Source organism: Mustela lutreola, chromosome 1 (assembly GCF_030435805.1).
Source record: "Mustela lutreola isolate mMusLut2 chromosome 1, mMusLut2.pri, whole genome shotgun sequence".
In the NCBI taxonomy this organism is placed as follows: domain Eukaryota; kingdom Metazoa; phylum Chordata; class Mammalia; order Carnivora; family Mustelidae; genus Mustela; species Mustela lutreola.
Window position 1 is genome coordinate 212,238,319 of NC_081290.1, and position 16,887 is coordinate 212,255,205.

General features: G+C 34.9%; 1 protein-coding gene across 1 annotated transcript in view; it reads right to left on the reverse strand.

Moving 5' to 3' along the window:
- LOC131839065 (lysine-specific demethylase 4D-like) overlaps positions 1 to 16,887 on the reverse strand; it is a 31,434-nt gene that overhangs the window by 13,849 nt on the left and 698 nt on the right. The window contains exon 2 of the mRNA XM_059186153.1: positions 15,343 to 15,436. The gene's annotated coding sequence lies outside the window, so the exon portion shown is untranslated. The remainder of the gene's footprint in view (positions 1 to 15,342; positions 15,437 to 16,887) is intronic.

Sequence of the window (16,887 nt, forward strand, 5' to 3'; positions counted from 1 at the left end):
TATTAAAATGTCAATGGCTTTTGAAGGGTCCCCCCCCCCATGGTCTGTGTTTCTTTGAAATTTCCTTTTATTAATTTTTTTGTTTCAGTTTCTATCTTTCAGGTTTAAGGCTTTCCTCAAATGTCTGGTGATCCTTAGTAAGCGGTTCATAGAAGAGTGTAACACAAAAACCCATTTAGAATCTCAGAGTGCGTGGCGATTATGTTTTCCTACATGATGATCTGTCTGGGTTGTTTCTTGGGTGAGCCTCTGGTGCTGGTACCTGGGGGGCCGTCATATTCAAGTGTGATGGATCTTCCAATCTTCCTCTTGGAGGGGACAGGCCTGGCTTTCCAACCACATGGAAAAAGTGTCCTGACATTTCTAATACCAACTTATAAAGTTCACTAGGTCAGCCTGTTTTCCTTGTAACAACCACACTCAACAAATGCTGGAAATTGCCAGTCCAGAGACCATCTTTTTCACCTAGTCTAGAAAATGAAGCCTAGGTAAGAGTGGAACAGTAAACTGTTCCTAAAGGGAGGGAGGGATCTGAGGTTCTAGCTGCTTCTTAGACAGACTTTCAAGAAATCCTAAGCCTTTTGGGTTTTGTAGAGATAATTGCATTGCCTCTTGGCTTTCCTCACTGCCAATTTAGGATTCAACTTCACAGGGTTTGATACAAGTTTCTACTTGTCTGTTTTTAAATTCTACTACTATCTTATCTCCTTTACCATTTTTCTCTCTTTGTAAACTATTTTGTGAACCAAAAATCTTGTTATTGTTACTTCATTGGAGTTTTGGAGGGAGCAAATAAGTGAGCGCACTTAAACCACTACTTTTATATCTTTTTATTTTCCCCAATATATCTCTCAATATACCTAACCCAAACCCTGGGCTCAGTCACATTCTTTATCACTGACCCTTGATGCTCCTCCTCCCTAACTTCTCTAAGTTATAACCCCTGCCTTCCAGACAAACACCTTCCTTGAGAGATCCTTCCCCACCAACCCTAGGCCTCTCCACCAACTATATGTCTGGGCAATGTATTTGGTGCTTAGTACAAACTGTTGAAGTGGGAGTTCTCCAGAATGTTCTACTTGACAGTTAGCTTTTACCTCTAATGGATACTTGTCTAAAGTCATAAATTCCTTCCATGAGATGTGCTTGCTTCTCTTTCCAAAATATTTGTATGTTTCTGCCCCACAAATTTCAACATTCTTCTCTTGGTAAAGTGCATGGGAAAGAGAAGATAAAGAGGACTTTTCCTGTACACTTTGTGCCTCAAATGCTAATATTTGGTGTCTAGTTCCTATTCAGGAACATTCAGGAGTTTGGACATAGAGAAGACTCATGGTAGGAAATGTCAGGCATGAATAGCATAGATTAAATTGTGACAGATTGGGACTTGGACTCTATTTTATTTTGGGGGGAGGACTTGCCCTTTAAATCAATTTAAATATCACATTATGAAAAAAAGTCACATTATGATTTCATTGTGACATACATTGAACATTGGAATATTAACCTCATTAGAGTATTTTCTGTTTACTTTCCTCTATTACATGGATACAGTGGTATCTAACAACAGAGAGAGGCAGGATCCAGAAGTCGTTTTTGAATCCCTTATCTCCAGGACATAGCCACTCTATGGAGTTTTGAGGCAAACATGCTTCTTTGAACTGCAATAAATTTTAAATACTTTTTTTTTTTTTTTGAGAGAGAGAGAGGGGGAAAGAACAAGCGAGAGAGGTATGGATCTGGAGGGAGAATCTCAAGCAAACTCTATGCTGAGCATGGAGCCCAACATGGGGCTCAGTTTCATGACTGTGAGATCATGACCTGAGCTGAAACCAAGAGTCAGGGGCTTAACCAACCAAGCCACCCAGGCACCCCTAGATACATTTCTTGAGTAGTATGTAAGTCTGGTTCTTGGACTTTCCCAAAGATTCTAAACTACTTAATGCTTGGGGAAAAAAATAATGTTTGCCCTAAAACAGTGAATTCTGTATAATGCACCTAAAGAACCCTGACCAGTACACTTCCTCTCCCTCATTCCCACTCCCCCAATCACTCTTTAAATATTTCAGCTGTTTCTTACATTTTCTTTTTCCAATATTTCTAGACTTTTAGTTTTGGATATTATAGACAGTCATACTATAAAAAATGTAGATTTAACTCTCTTACACTCCATCCCAACACAGGCCTTCTCTACTCCATCCTCTCGTATAGTTCTATCAGTTTTTTTTAGTTAAATCAAGTCTGTATTTTTACCGTGCAAAACTAGTTACAGTGGAGTCATGTCATACACTATGAATGCATTTACACATAATTTTATTTATTGGGGAGTTAATAACTGTCTCATTGTTTCATTTGCTTGGTTTTATATGTATTTATTCATTCCCAAATTCATTTCCCGCAGTATAAATATCTTCCAAATACACAAAACACATCAGGTACTAAGTCAGATTTCTCTCTTTAGAAATCGTCTTCCTAGAGCCCTCCATATGCTTCCTTGAATCTGAACTGCTTAGTCTTTAGACCACTGCACATTCTGCAGTCTGGGGTTTCTATTTATCATAGTCCTGGGGATTCTCCTTCCCTGTTATATTAGACCCCAGTTTCCTCTTGTCCCAGTATTTTGTCCTGGTTTACTCCCTTGGGTTGGTGGAGCATACCCACCAGGATCATCCTTTGAGGTTACATTAGAATTTATTAAGTAGCTCACAAAATATCCAGAAGGACCAGAGAATAGGTTTTGGAGACTGTGCTCCTAGGAACAATACCCAAATTATCCAACAATCTATATTAAGGTATTGCTATACTTTCTTTGGTCCAAGGTACTAAGGACCATGAGAAATGGACTTTACCAACTACAGTCTGTGGCACAGCTGCCTTTGAAACCTGTCTCTCACCACCTCCTCCAGGAACAGATCCTGCACAAAGTCAATTTTCTCACATTTCTTCAAATTGAGGTCTTCATGGAAGTGTCTGGTGGGAAGAGCCTAGGTCATATGTCTATGTCTTTGCTGAAACAGATCTTGGATAATTGAGTTCTGGCTTCAAACTTGGCAAGGCAGTGGTCCTAATATGTGAATTTCCCCAAATCTAAGAAAGAAACTCAAAGTTGGTCACAAATATAACAACTGTCTACTAAATTTTGCATGCCTGAAAAGGTCTTTTTTTCCCCCCCTACCTTTACTTTTCTCTTTTGGGATTCTGAAGATGAAACTGCTCCATTGAATTCTAGCTTCTAGAAATCCAAAAACCAATGTGTTTTCTGATCCTTCTTGGGCAACCTGTTTTTAATCTCTTGACACTTTTAGGATATTTCTTTGCTCCTTATTTTCAGAGGTTTCATTAAGATAAGATTTGTCTTTTTCTTTTTTTTCTGTCAACTATTGAACTAGACTTTCTGATATAGAAACTCATGTTCTTCATTGCTGTGAAACTTTCTGATAGCCATTTCTTTAATATATTTCTTCCCACTACATATTCAGTTCTCTCTCTCTCTCTCTGGAAATACAACTAGTTGGTTATTAAACCTCTTGGACTGATCCTCTCATTTTCTTATTTTTTTCTCCTATTTTCCATCTTTTTGGTTTTTTGTTATATTTTATTTTCCAAATCTTTTAGCAATTATTTTTAATGTCCAGAAGTTATTTTTTGCTCTCTGAATATTCATTTTACTATGGGTTTCTGATATTTTCCATGCCTGTAGGTTTTCTCTTCTCTCTCCAGAAGTATTAATTTTAGGGATTTTTAAAAGTTTCTATTGCTCTCTACATTGTATCTCTTTCCCCTGAATTCACCCTTCTACGATGTTTTGGCTTCTGTCTTTCACGTTAAGTGCTTTCCTCATCGTTATTCTTGCCTTATGTTTAAGAGTCAGGCACTGAAGAGTTGCATTTGCTATGTATGACTGGTAAGCTTCACTGAGAATGCTCTGACAGCATTTCCTTTGGGGATGGGGCAACTGTCAATACCTGTATAATGAAAAACTTTAAATTGATGTATCAATTTCATTTGAAATTCGGGCTCAGGAATTTAATTTTCTGCTTTTGAGAAACATTAAATAACAGAGAAAATTGCATAAACAGAATATGCATTCCAAACAGAATTGACATTTAGTATTTTGTCATATTTGCTTCAAGTGCATTTTTAAAAAAACAGCTTTATTGAGATATAATTTACAGAACAAATATTTCATCCATGATTAGTGTACAATTCATTAGTTTTTGGTATATTTACAAAGCTGTACAACTATTACCATAATCTAGTTTTAGAACATTTGCAACACTCCAGAAAGAAACCTAATGCCCATTTTCAGTCACAACCCATTTCCACCCTCAGCTCCAGGCAACCACTAATCTATCTATAAATTTGCCTATTTTGGACATTATATATATATGGTATATATATATATATATATCATATATATATAAAACTTCATATATCATATGAAGTTTTTTGTGTCTGCCTTGTCCCACTTAGCAGGTTTTTGAGGTTCATCCCTGTTGCAACATGTATCAGTATTTTGTTTCTTTTTATGGTTGAATAATATTCCATTGTTATGAATATACCATATTTTAGTTATCCACTCATCTGTTGATAACATTTGTTTTCATCTTTTGGCTATTATGAATAAGAATGTTAGGAACATTCATGTACAAGACTCTGTGCGGACACGTTTTTATTTTTCTTGTGTAGATACCTGGGAGTGGAATTGCTGGATCACATTGTAACACCTATGGTTTAATGTTTTGAGAAACCGCTACACTGTTTTTCTGAAGGGCCTGCAACATTTTAAATTTCCACCAGCAATATATGAGCGTCCTTGTCTTAACATTCTCACCAATACTTGTTATTGTCTTTTTTAAAATAGTACTTCTAGTTCGTATGAAGTATCTTGTAGTTTTGATTTGTCTTTCCTTATTGACTAATTTGATGCTGAGCATTTTTTCCTATGTTCATTGCCATTCATGTATCTTTACTGAAGAAATTTCTATTCAAATTCTTTGCACATTTTTTGAGTTGTCTTATTATGGAGTTGTAAGAGGTCTTTTTATGTCTTGGTTCTAAGTCCCTGTTGAATATATCATTTGCAAATATTTTCTTCCAGTCGGTGGGTTATCATTTCTCTTTCCTATGTCTTTTGAAGTGGACAAGTTTTGAATTTTGATGAAGTACAACTTATTGCTTGTGCTTTTGCCTAGCCCATGGTCATACAGATATAGTCCTGTTTTCTTCTAAGACTTTTATAGTTTTTGCTTACATTTAGGTCTCTGATAAATTTTGACTTAATTTTTGTATATGGCATGAGGTCGGGATCCAAACTCATTCTTCTGTATGTGGATATCCATTGTTCCAGCAACATTTGTTGAAAAAACTACTCTTTCACTGTTGAATTGTCTTGAAACCTTTGTTGAAATCAACTGGCCATATACATGAAGGTTTATTTGGGGGTCTCAATTTCATTCCATTTAATTGTGTGTGTGAGTGTGTGTGTGTGTGTGCGCATGCACGTGTGTATACATGTATGTATGTATACACACGTGCATGCGCACACACACACACACACCAATGTCTTAATTATAGCAGCTTTATCGTAAGTTTTAAAATCAGGAAGTGTGAGTCCTCCAAATTTTTTGTTCCTTTTCAAGATTGTTTTGGCGACTCCAAGTCATTGTGTTTATATATCAACTTTTAGTTTCCACGGTTGGGGGGGGCACAGAAGGAATTATAATAGGATTGTACAGAACTCATAGATCAATCTGGAATGTACTGCCATCTTAACAAAATTAAGTCTTCTGATCCATCAATATGGAGGATCTTTCCATTTATTTAGCACTTCTTTAATTTAATGTTTGGTAGTTTCCAACGTAGAAATCTTGCACTTTTGTTAAATTTACTCCTAAGCATTTTATTCCTTTGATGCAAACAGAATTGTTTTCTTAATTTCATTTTCAATTCAGATTGTTCATTGCTAGTGTACAGAAATCAACTGATTTCTATATAATGGTCTTGCATCCTGAAATCTTGCTGAACTTACTCATTCTAGTAGTCCTTTAGTGGTTCCTTAAGATTTTCTCTATACAAAATCATGCCATCTGTCAATAAAGATAATTTTATTTCTTCCTTTCCAACTTTGATGCCTTTTTTTCTTGCCTAAATGCCCTAGATTAGAATCTTCAGTGCATGTCGAATAGAAGTAGTGAGAACAGACATCCTGAAGAATCTTATTCCTGCTTCAAGTATTTTTAAATAGAAGAAATAAATGTTTCAGATGATGTAAACCCCAAATCCTAATCTGCTTTTCCTCTCCAGCCCCATAAACAACAATTATGAATTTGGTGCATTTCTGATTGGTAGATGTCTTTTCACTTGTATGTGTATATGTGTTGTGTATCAACTAAGAATATGAAGTATTGTTTTGTGTATGTTATATTATATAAATGATTTCATTACAAATATGCTATTTTTTCAATTTTTAAATTCCACATTATTTCAATTCATATATACAAATATATATATGTGTGTATATAGTCTGTCATAAGAAAATATTTAACGCATTTCTCTATTAGTGGGTATTTGGATTACTTCCACTTTTTTTTTAAATTATAAACAATGCTGCATTAAAAACCTTTTACATGTGTTCTTAAAAATTGTATGTGAAAATTTATCTAGGGCACATACTTTTAGGCGATACAGAAAGTATATCTTGTATTTTATTAGGCATGATCAAATTGCTTTACCTAGTGATTTTCATAATTAACACATGCACTAGCAGACTAAGAGAATTTCTCCATACCCCCAGATGCACTTGATAATGTCAAAGCTTTGGTTAACTATCTGATTGGCAAAATAACATGTCCCCTTTTATTTTATTGTGTGGGCTTGTTTCCTGATGAGGTGACATGCTTTTTCATTGATTATTGACCTTCTGTGGGTTTCAGTTTTATGAAGTACCAGTTACATCCTTTGCTCATTTTTTCAGTTAGTTTTGTTTTTCTACTGATTTTGTAAGAATTCCTGTAAGAATTCTTTAAATGTCTTTAAAAGTGATATCAATGCTATGTCTACTGTATTGGTGTAAGTATCCTACCTCATCCTACCATCTCTATTTAAATTTGCTTATGGCAGTTTTTAAGTTATTTTGAAAAATCAAACTTAATAACACTTGTTAATCTTTTCCACTATGATTTGTTTACTTATGCCCTGTTTAAGTAACCCACTGTTTCTTGGAGTCACAAAGATAAAAATTTCTTTTGTTTTCTTTGTATTTCATCTTTATCTGTTTCATTCATTTAGAATGTTGTGTCACTGCAGCTGGGAGGTAGGGATATATATTGTTATTTTTGCTTTTGTTTTTTAAAGAAATCTAATTGTCTACCACCATTTTCCCCCACTGAGTTGGAATCCTCCACTCTCATATTCCAAGTTCCAATATAAGCATGGATCTCTTTCTAAACTTTCCATTCAAGTCCACCGAGTGGCCCATTTCTGTGCTGAGTCTACACCATTTCAATTATAATAGCTTTACAATTACTACTGATAATTGGTAAGGCAAGTCCCTATGTAATTTTCCAGAATTAATTTGGGTAGATTAGTAGAGTTAAATTTCAGCATTAATTTTAGGACACATTTTTCAGCTTCTCCAAAAATCCTATTGATTTGAATTGAAATTTTATGAGTTAGAGAAAAATCTGAGGTACACATAACTCCCATACTGAGAATTCCCATTCATTAACTGATATTTCTCAATTTACTCAGATCTTGTACATATTTCAAAAGAGTTTCAGAATTTTATCCATAAAGATAATGTATCTGTTTGAGTGTATTGTGATGACACTTTTTTCTGTTAATTTTCATTATTTTTTAACTATATATTGTTTCACTTTTACCTCTTTTTCCTATTAGTTATACTAGACTGACCACTGACTCTAGAGTGTTCTGTATTTCCACACAGATGGTGATATTTTATGGAAAAAAAAATATCCCACAAAAATTATTTCTCTTCTTTTCCAGTAGTCATAGCTTTTTTCTTTTTTCTTCTTTCTTTCCTCTTTTTTTTTTTTTTTAAGCTGGACAGGAATGGAAGTCTTACATAATTAGATATGATCTCTAGTAAAATAGTGAATGTTTACTGATTTAGTAGAAATTCTACATTTATTTATTAAGAGTGGTTCTTAACTTTAAATTACATCATATCATTTATCACCTAATCTGACACACTTTTGAGAGTGACAGGGACCCAAGAAAGATACACATAAACCAGGACTCTACTAACTGACCAAATATTTGAATATTTGAACAATGTAACATTGTATAGAATATAGAACAATATAGAATATTTGAACAATGCAATCTAAAAATTGACCTAATTGGCATTTTTCAAACTTTATACTCCCAAACCACAAAATGTAATTTTTTTTCAAGCACTATGGAAACTTTACAAAATGGACCATAAAACTGTGGCAATAAAACAAGTTTTAACAAATGTCAAAGGGCTAAAAGCAGGCAGGACATAATTAGAAACAATAAAGTTAAAAATTAATACTAAAAAGACATGTAGAAAACAGTCAATTTTATCAAATTAAAAATAAATTTCTATACAAACCTTTAATCAGAAAGAAATAAAGATGAAATTAGGAACTACTTTATGGGTATTCTGCATTTCTTGTGGGATATTGGTAAAAGGTATTAAAAGTAATATTTATAGACTTAAATAAATATCTAAGAAAGGAAACAAAAGAAGTCTGAAAAATTCCGTCTCAGGAAGTTAGGAAAAAAGCAAAAAAAAAAAAAAAGGTATAAGAAGAAAATAATAAAAATACAACCAGAAATTGATGAAATATAAAACCAATATAAAATAGAATGAACAAAACCAAAAGTTGTTTTTTTTGAAAAGCTGAATAGAATCAACAAACCTCTGGTGAAAAGAGTTTTTTTTTTAAATATTTTATTCATTTATTTGAGACAGAGAGTGAGAGAGAGCATAAAAAGGGGGAGAGAGAGAAGGAGAAGCAGACTCCCCACTGAGCCAGGAGCCCGATGCGGGACTCGATCCCAAGTCTCTGGGATCATGACCTGAGCTGAAGTCAGATGCTTAACCATCTGAGCCACCCAGGCACCTCACCTCTGGTTAAAACAGCAAAGACCAAAAATAGAAGGCACAAATAACCAATATCACTAAAGATAAAAAGATCATCACTATAACAATGGCAGACATTTAAAAAGAAAAGAAAAGAAAAAAAGGTAGTACAAACAACTTTAACCCAATCAATATATTTTAAAATTCAGATGAAACAAATTCTTAGAAAAACATAATAACAAAATGGACACAAGAAGAACTAGAACACTAAGTACATCTATAACTCTCTTCACAAAGAAAATTCGAAGCCCAGATGACCTAATCAGCAAATTCTACCAAACATTCAAAGAAGAAATAACACCAACCTTAAACAAATTTCCCCAAAGAGACAAATTTCCAACACATTTTATGTTACAATTTTTAAAATATTTTATTTATTTATTTATTTGACAGAGAGAGATCACAAGTAGACAGAGAGGCAGGCAGAGAGAGAGAGAGAGGGAAGCAGGCTCCCCGCTGAGCAGAGAGCCCGATGCAGGACTCAATCCCAGGACCCTGAGATCATGACCTGAGCTGAAGGCAGTGGCTTAACCCACTGAGCCACCCAGGCGCCCCTATGTTACAAATTTTATGATATAAGTCTCCAACGAGGACACTATGAGAAGGGAACATAATGGGCTAATCTCACTTATGAACATAGATACAAAAGTCATAAAGAGAATTTGAGTAAATTGATTCCTGCAATAAATTCATCATGATCAAGATGGGTTTATTTCAAGAATGAAAAGTTGACGGTTAAACAAAAAACAAATTAACATGTAACACACTAACAGGCTAAAAGAGAACCTCACTAGATGTAGAAAAGTGATAAAACTCACCATCCATTTAGCAAACTAAAAATTTTAGGGAAATTTTATTGAATAAAATGCATCTACCCTAAGCCTTCATGAAACATCATACTTAAGAAGGAAAAGTTAAAAGCTTTTCCTTTCTGATCAGGAAAAAGACAAGGATGCCTGTGATTTCTTTATTCAACCTTGCCCTGGATGTCTTATCCAACAAAAGACATCAAAGAAAAAAAAGAGGGGGAGGGGAAAGATTGGAAAGGAAGAAACAAAGTTGTCATTATTCCCAGATATCACTGCATATGTGAAAAATCCAAAAGACCTATAAATAAGCTATTTTAATTAATAAGAGGGTTTGGAAAGTTCTCTGAATTTAAAATAGCAATACATAAAAAACAATTTATATAAACCAGCACCAATTAGACAGCAAAATTTAAGAACAAGGGGATGCCTGGGTGGCTCAGTTGGTTAAGCAGCTGTCTTCGGCTCAGGTCATGATCCCAGCGTCCTGGGATCGAGTCCCGCATCAGGCTCCTTGCTCAGCAGGGAGCCTGCTTCTCCCTCTGCCTACCATTCTGTCCGCCTGTACTTGCTCTCTCTCCCTCTCTCTCTCTGACAAATAAATAAATAAAATCTTTAAAAAAAAATTTTAAGAACAAGGCCATTTACAATAGTATTAAAAATTTAGCGGCTGAGGCTAAAGCTAACAAAATTTTGCAAGTCTTCTGTAAAGATAGTAATACAAATTACTTAGAGACAATTAAAGTAGACTTCAGTGAATCAAAAGACATAACCTATTAAAAGATTTAAAGATTCAATATTGTTGAATTGTCAATTCTTCTTATATTGATCAATAGATTCAATGTTATTCTAATCAAAATCCCAAAAGTATTTTTGTAGAACATACACACTTTATATTGAGGCACAAAGGGCCAGGAATCATAAAAGAGAGACAAGACTAGAAGACTTGCTTTACCAGATTTCAAGCCCCCTCAGTCACACTATGCACAAAAATGAATTCCTAGTGGGACTGTGTAGGCTATAACTATAAGACTTTCAGAAAATAATATCCAAGAATATCTATATAACTGTAAAGTAGGGAAGATTTCTCAATACCATGCACTAAATAGAAAGGAAAAGACCAATCAGTCAAAATACCCAAATATTAAAGACTTTTTATATGTCGAAATATGCCAAAATGAGGAGCCAAGAAATGGAAAATACACACGTAGCACAAATAAGTGACAGAACTGACGCCTAAGGTATTAAGAGCTCAGAGGAACCAACAGAAAAAAGATTTAAAGAGATACATCACAAAAGAAATCCAAATGGACATTAAACATATGTAAAGTGATTGGTAATCAAGAAAATGCAAATTCAGACCTCAATAAGAGATTACTATCACCCACCAGGTGAGTGGAAAGCTGGATAGTATCAAGTGTGGTGCAACTATGGAACAAGAACAAGAATGGGATATATACAAACGAAATGTACACACATGCATCTCTGCACATTCATAAGAAGGTTCATAGTAGCATTATTTCTAACACCCATGCTGGAAAATATAACTGTTAGAATAAATAACATATACTGTGTATTTTTACACAATGAAATTCTATGTAGACTACTACAGCTACACAATAAACACAATTCATTCATATAAACATTTTGGATACTTACATAAAGTTCAAAAATTGTCAAAACTAAATATCATTAAGAAATATATATAAGCATTCATTGAAACTTATTTGGGTGCTATTTGATTAAAATTTGTAAATCTTTAATGTTTATTAAATATGATGTGTGTTTTCTTGTTTTAAAGGATTTTCTATAAATCTATAAATGCAATATACAAATATATATGCATATATAAATGCAATAAGGATATTTATCTACACGCACAATGCATCAATGTTGTTAATCTGTCTGCTTGACCTATCAATCTGAGAAAAATGTCCTTTAAAAAAATTCCCATTGTAATTGTGTTTTTCCTTTTAATTCTTTATTTTTGCTTTATTTTTCCAGACTATGTAGTTAGTTGCATACTTTTTCATGACTGTAATATTTTCCTAGTGGATTTTTCTTTATGATTCAATAAAGATGGCCCTATTCATGTCCTTGTTAATGCTATTCTGTTTAAAAAATCCTTTTGATAAGTCATTCTGTTTAAAAAATCCTTTTGATAATTCAAATACATAGTTTTTGGTTGGAATTGCTTAGAATTTGCCTGGTATGCCTGTCTATTTTTCCCCATTTTAGTTGCTTAGTTTTAACTGTTTTTTAGTATGTTCATTTTTAACTATCTAGATAATTATGGGCTGGCCAACTAATGAGGTAGCCATGTGCTCAGATTATGTAAAAGGTGGTTAAAGTGTACTATTATATAGTAAGCTAGCCTGGACCAGCAGCAAATTTCATTTTGAAGCTGGGTCATCTGTCTGGGCCCCAGAGCACCTTCATTTAAAATCAGGAATTTGTTGGTGTAAAGCAAGCTACTTTTTTTTCCCTATTCTTGTCAAAACAAAGTTTTAGCTTTCGTCTTAGAAAATTGGTCATTTTCTACCTAAAAAATTTAAACAAATGCCATTATGCTTATATATTTATGTTTACTTTTAAATGTGATTTCTGACTTGTGACCACTGGGTTTTTCCCCTTCATTTTCTTATTAAAAGCCTCAAGGAAACATTTTCAAGTAAAGTTTTCAGCTTGTGGGTTGGTAACTTTGTAAACGAGAGGGTTTACTGGAATTAGGGACAATGATTCAATTGAAAGAAGAGGGAGGTTGGGTTAAATTACAGTTGTGATTGGACTGAGGGTAGGGCTGACCGAATTAGAATTTTGATAATACATATATAGCCTGATTGCCATATGACTTCTCATTTAGTGATTCTTTCCTGAAAAGAAACCATCTTTCTTGGCGTATCTTCATGTCAAACCTGGATTTCAGACTAGCCGAATGTAAATTACTTTTTTCTCCTTTAAAATATAAAAGAGATTAAGGCAACAACTTTTTACATCAAAATGTGATTTTTTTTTTCTTAAAACTCATTCATTCACCATCTCACTCATTTATTCATCCATCCATTCATTCATTTACTTATTTGGAAAAAATTTGTGGGCACCTCTTGGTGTCAGGCACTATTTTAGATGCTTGGCCTACATCACTGGGATAAACAAAGATTCTGCTCTGGTAGAATTTGTATTTTACATGGAATAGGTAGAGAAGGAAATAATACACATAACTTAAATTACACAGGATCATGAAGATGATACATGCTATATGTAAAAAAGAAAAGCATAGCAGAATAAGCAAGAAAAGGAGTACAGGATGTTGGGGGACCAAGGGGGAAGATGGTCGCAACTTTAAATAGGATGGTCACGGTTGGGTGACCTCATTTAAACAGAGACCTGAATAAGACAAGTAAGGGGCTCTTGGCCAAGAAATAGCTAATGCAAGGGCCCTAAGTCAGGAGCTCTGAGCAAATAGCACCAGGAAGGCATGTAGCCTAGAGAGGCATGAGCAAGAGAGGACATCAGTTAGGTAGGGGAGAGTCTTGCAGGTCACTGTGAGCACCTTTTATTTTTACTATGAGAGAAATAGGGAGCCAATGCCTGTTGTCTAACTAGATCCCCTTTTCTCCCGATCCCGTACAACTGTATTGTTAATTTTTAAAAATTATTGCCAATCTGATACTATAATGTGATAATTCATTATTGGTTTACTTTCATTTTCCTCACAGGGAGGTTGCATGTATTTTATACTTATTGTTTCTTTGGAATTGATTTCTTTGAATGGCCAGTTTATATTCTGTGCCCATTTTTTAATTGGATTATTTGTATTTTGTTCTATTAGTATATTAGTTTGTTATATTAGTGTATTAGTAGTAGCAGTAGTAGTAACCTTTTATACATTATAGGCATGACAAAATTTACCTGTTCATCTTTTGACTTTGTTTTGAACATCTGCAAAAATATTAAAATTTTGTATAGATAAATTTTTACAATTACTTCTTTTATAGCTCTTAGGTATTTTGCTTTGCTCAAACGATCTTTACAAACTCTAGGCTATACAACTAGTTCTTAAGTTTCTTAGATTTTTAAGGTTTTTTTTCCTTTTGGATATTTAATTCAGCAGGACATAGTGTCTGTAAAAGCTTTTTTTTAATTATTTTTTTAAGATTTTATTTATTTATTTGACAGAGAGAGATCACAAGTAGGCAGAGGCAGGCAAAGAGAGGAGGAAGCAGGCTCCCTGCTGAGCAGAGAGCCCAACATGGGGCTCGAACCCAGCACCCCAGGATCATGACCTGAGCCAAGGCTTTTACCCCACTGAGCCACCCAGGCACCCATTTGTGGAAGCTTTGAAGCTGGAACTCCTACATTACATCGTGCTACAAGGATAGTCAGTTTTGCAAACATAGTTATTATATAAAACATCCCTTTCACACTGAATTAAAATCCTACCTTTGTCATTAAAATGAAGGAGTTTTTAAGGTTAAGCTATATTACATCATATCCAAAACCTGGTAAGACATTCTAGAAGGGATGGATTCATAGATTACAGGAGAGAGAAAATATAGCAGGATGCCAGTTAATAAGAAGGTTGGAGGGATTGGGACCCAGACCATAAGGGAGAGGGCTTAGGTCACCCCATCTCTCTCTACTAACCCACAGAAAGCTAAGGGTATGGGCACAGTCATAGGCAGCTTGCTAGATCTGCGGAAGAGCACATGAGAAATCCTTATTTAAGAACTTCTATTTTCCCAGAGAAGTCAGATCATCTACGCCTCAGGAAGAGGATGAGAAGGGAAAAGAGGGTGGAAGAGGGGCGTAGATTTGAAGAAAGAAGGGAATGTGGGAAATTCTATCATTGCAGAGCAGTGGTTTGGCAGGCAGAATTTAGGGCACAACTGGATTTCTGTGGTAATGGGTTTCAAAGGAGAATTCTTGGGAGGCTATATACGATTTTTGCTAGGAAGGATAGCTAATAAGGTGAATTTTAAGTTTTTGGTAAACTTTTAGTTTCTTTTGCTAATATTTTCAAACCATTTAAGTCAAAGGCTTTTAGTTTCATTTATTAGTACTTTAAAATCACTTAAGGAAAAGCTTTTTAAGTTTATTTTCTAATTAATACATTCAGACTGTTTTGTTTTAAGTCAAAGCTTTTCATTTTGTGGGCTGATCATGTTGTATGTCGGGTAATTATTTAATCATGGTGATCCATGATTAGGTGATCCAAAGATTAGGTGGTGGGCTAAGAGAGAAATGAATCAGTATGACTGATTCGGGGCTAATAAGGGAAGTTGGAACATCAAAACCAGGGGTATCTTCTGTAACTGTGTGCCCGCTTGCCCTTGTTACTTCATTCCTCCTCCTCAGAGTGCATCAATCATTCATTCACTCATTCATTCAACAAATACTTACTCAGCACCTATTATGTGCCAGGCACTGTTCTATATGCAGAGGATACACCAGTGAACAAGAGAGACAAGGTTCCTGCTTTCCTGGAACTTATGTTCTAATAGAATAGGAAGATAGACAATAATAATAAGATAATATTAATAATAGTAATAGCTAACATTAATTTTGCAACTACTCTTTGCTGAGACTGTTTTGAGCACTTTACAAGTATTCATTCACTTAAGCTTTATCATAACAATAAGAGGTAAAGACTAGAATTATCCCAATTTTATGCAATGGACACTTGAGGGCACAAAAAGGGAAAATAATTTTCCCTTTCTGGCAAGGTTAAACAGTCAGGAAAAGGCACACCTGGAATTCAGTACCAAGTCAGGCTATAGATCCCTTTCTCTTAAATGACTGTTGTTCTGCCTCTCGGAGAAGAAACAAGGCGAGAAACAATAAACAGAATATATTTTGGTAGAGTTCAGTACTACAAAAAAACAAAACACAACAAAACAAAACCCAGGGCCACATGATGGTTATTTGCATGTCAGGGGTCAGGGCGGGGGGGGGGGGGTGGTGGAGGATGAAGAGGTCAGGGAAAGCCTCACTGATGAGGTGACATTTGAGCTGAGGCTTGAAGGTTACCAGTTATCTTGAGGCACAGGCAACAGAGAAAACCTGGTGCAAAGAAATCTTATCCTTGTTTGTGAAACAGAAACACCCTGTTGGCTGTAGCTAGAGTTTAGTACGAAAGAGAGTGTCTGAATAAAAATGAAGTCAGGGAGATAGGCAGGAACCAGACCCCATAGGGTCTCAGGACACATTAAGGAATTTGACTTTTATTCTAAGTGCAGTAGGCTGTTATTCAGGAGAGTAACACTCCCTAATTCATAATTTTCAAAGATCCCCCTCATTGTTACATGCAAAATTAACTGTATGTGGGCCAAAGTGGGAGCAGGAAGATCCGTTAGGGAGCAATTGCAATCCAGGTGAAAACTCTTGGTGGCCTGACCTAGGGTGGTGGCAGTGGAATGAAATTTAGGGTAATGAGAGTAAAATTGGCAAGTCTTGCAAATAAACTAGATGTGAAGAGTAAAGAAAAAGCAATTTAATTAGGAGCCTTGGGGTTTTGGTTTACTAATTCGTACATGGTCATGTCCTTTACTGAGATGCATAAATCTAGGGGAGAAATACCTTCCTTAACAAAATTAAGATCTTCCTCTTAAACTTTATAAGGGAAAGGGCTCTACTTTTCTTTTAAAAAATAAAAAAATTATAAGTTTCAAAGCGTTCTGGAAATAAAGCTTTTAATTCAATTTTATGAGCTCTTTACATTTGAAACCAAGTTGGAAGAGCTGAATTTTCATTTGTTTAATAAATATTTATTGAGCATCTACTGTGGTCAAAAACCATGAGATAAGGAGATGGACTAAACAAACAAGAGCCGTGCTCCCAGTGCTTTTCGGGAAAGCGAGGAAGGATGACCGGTGATTTCTTTCCCCGCTGTTCGTTGTCTCACCTAACGCTTGAGTAGCCATCTTGTCATAACTGCAGCTCGTGCTT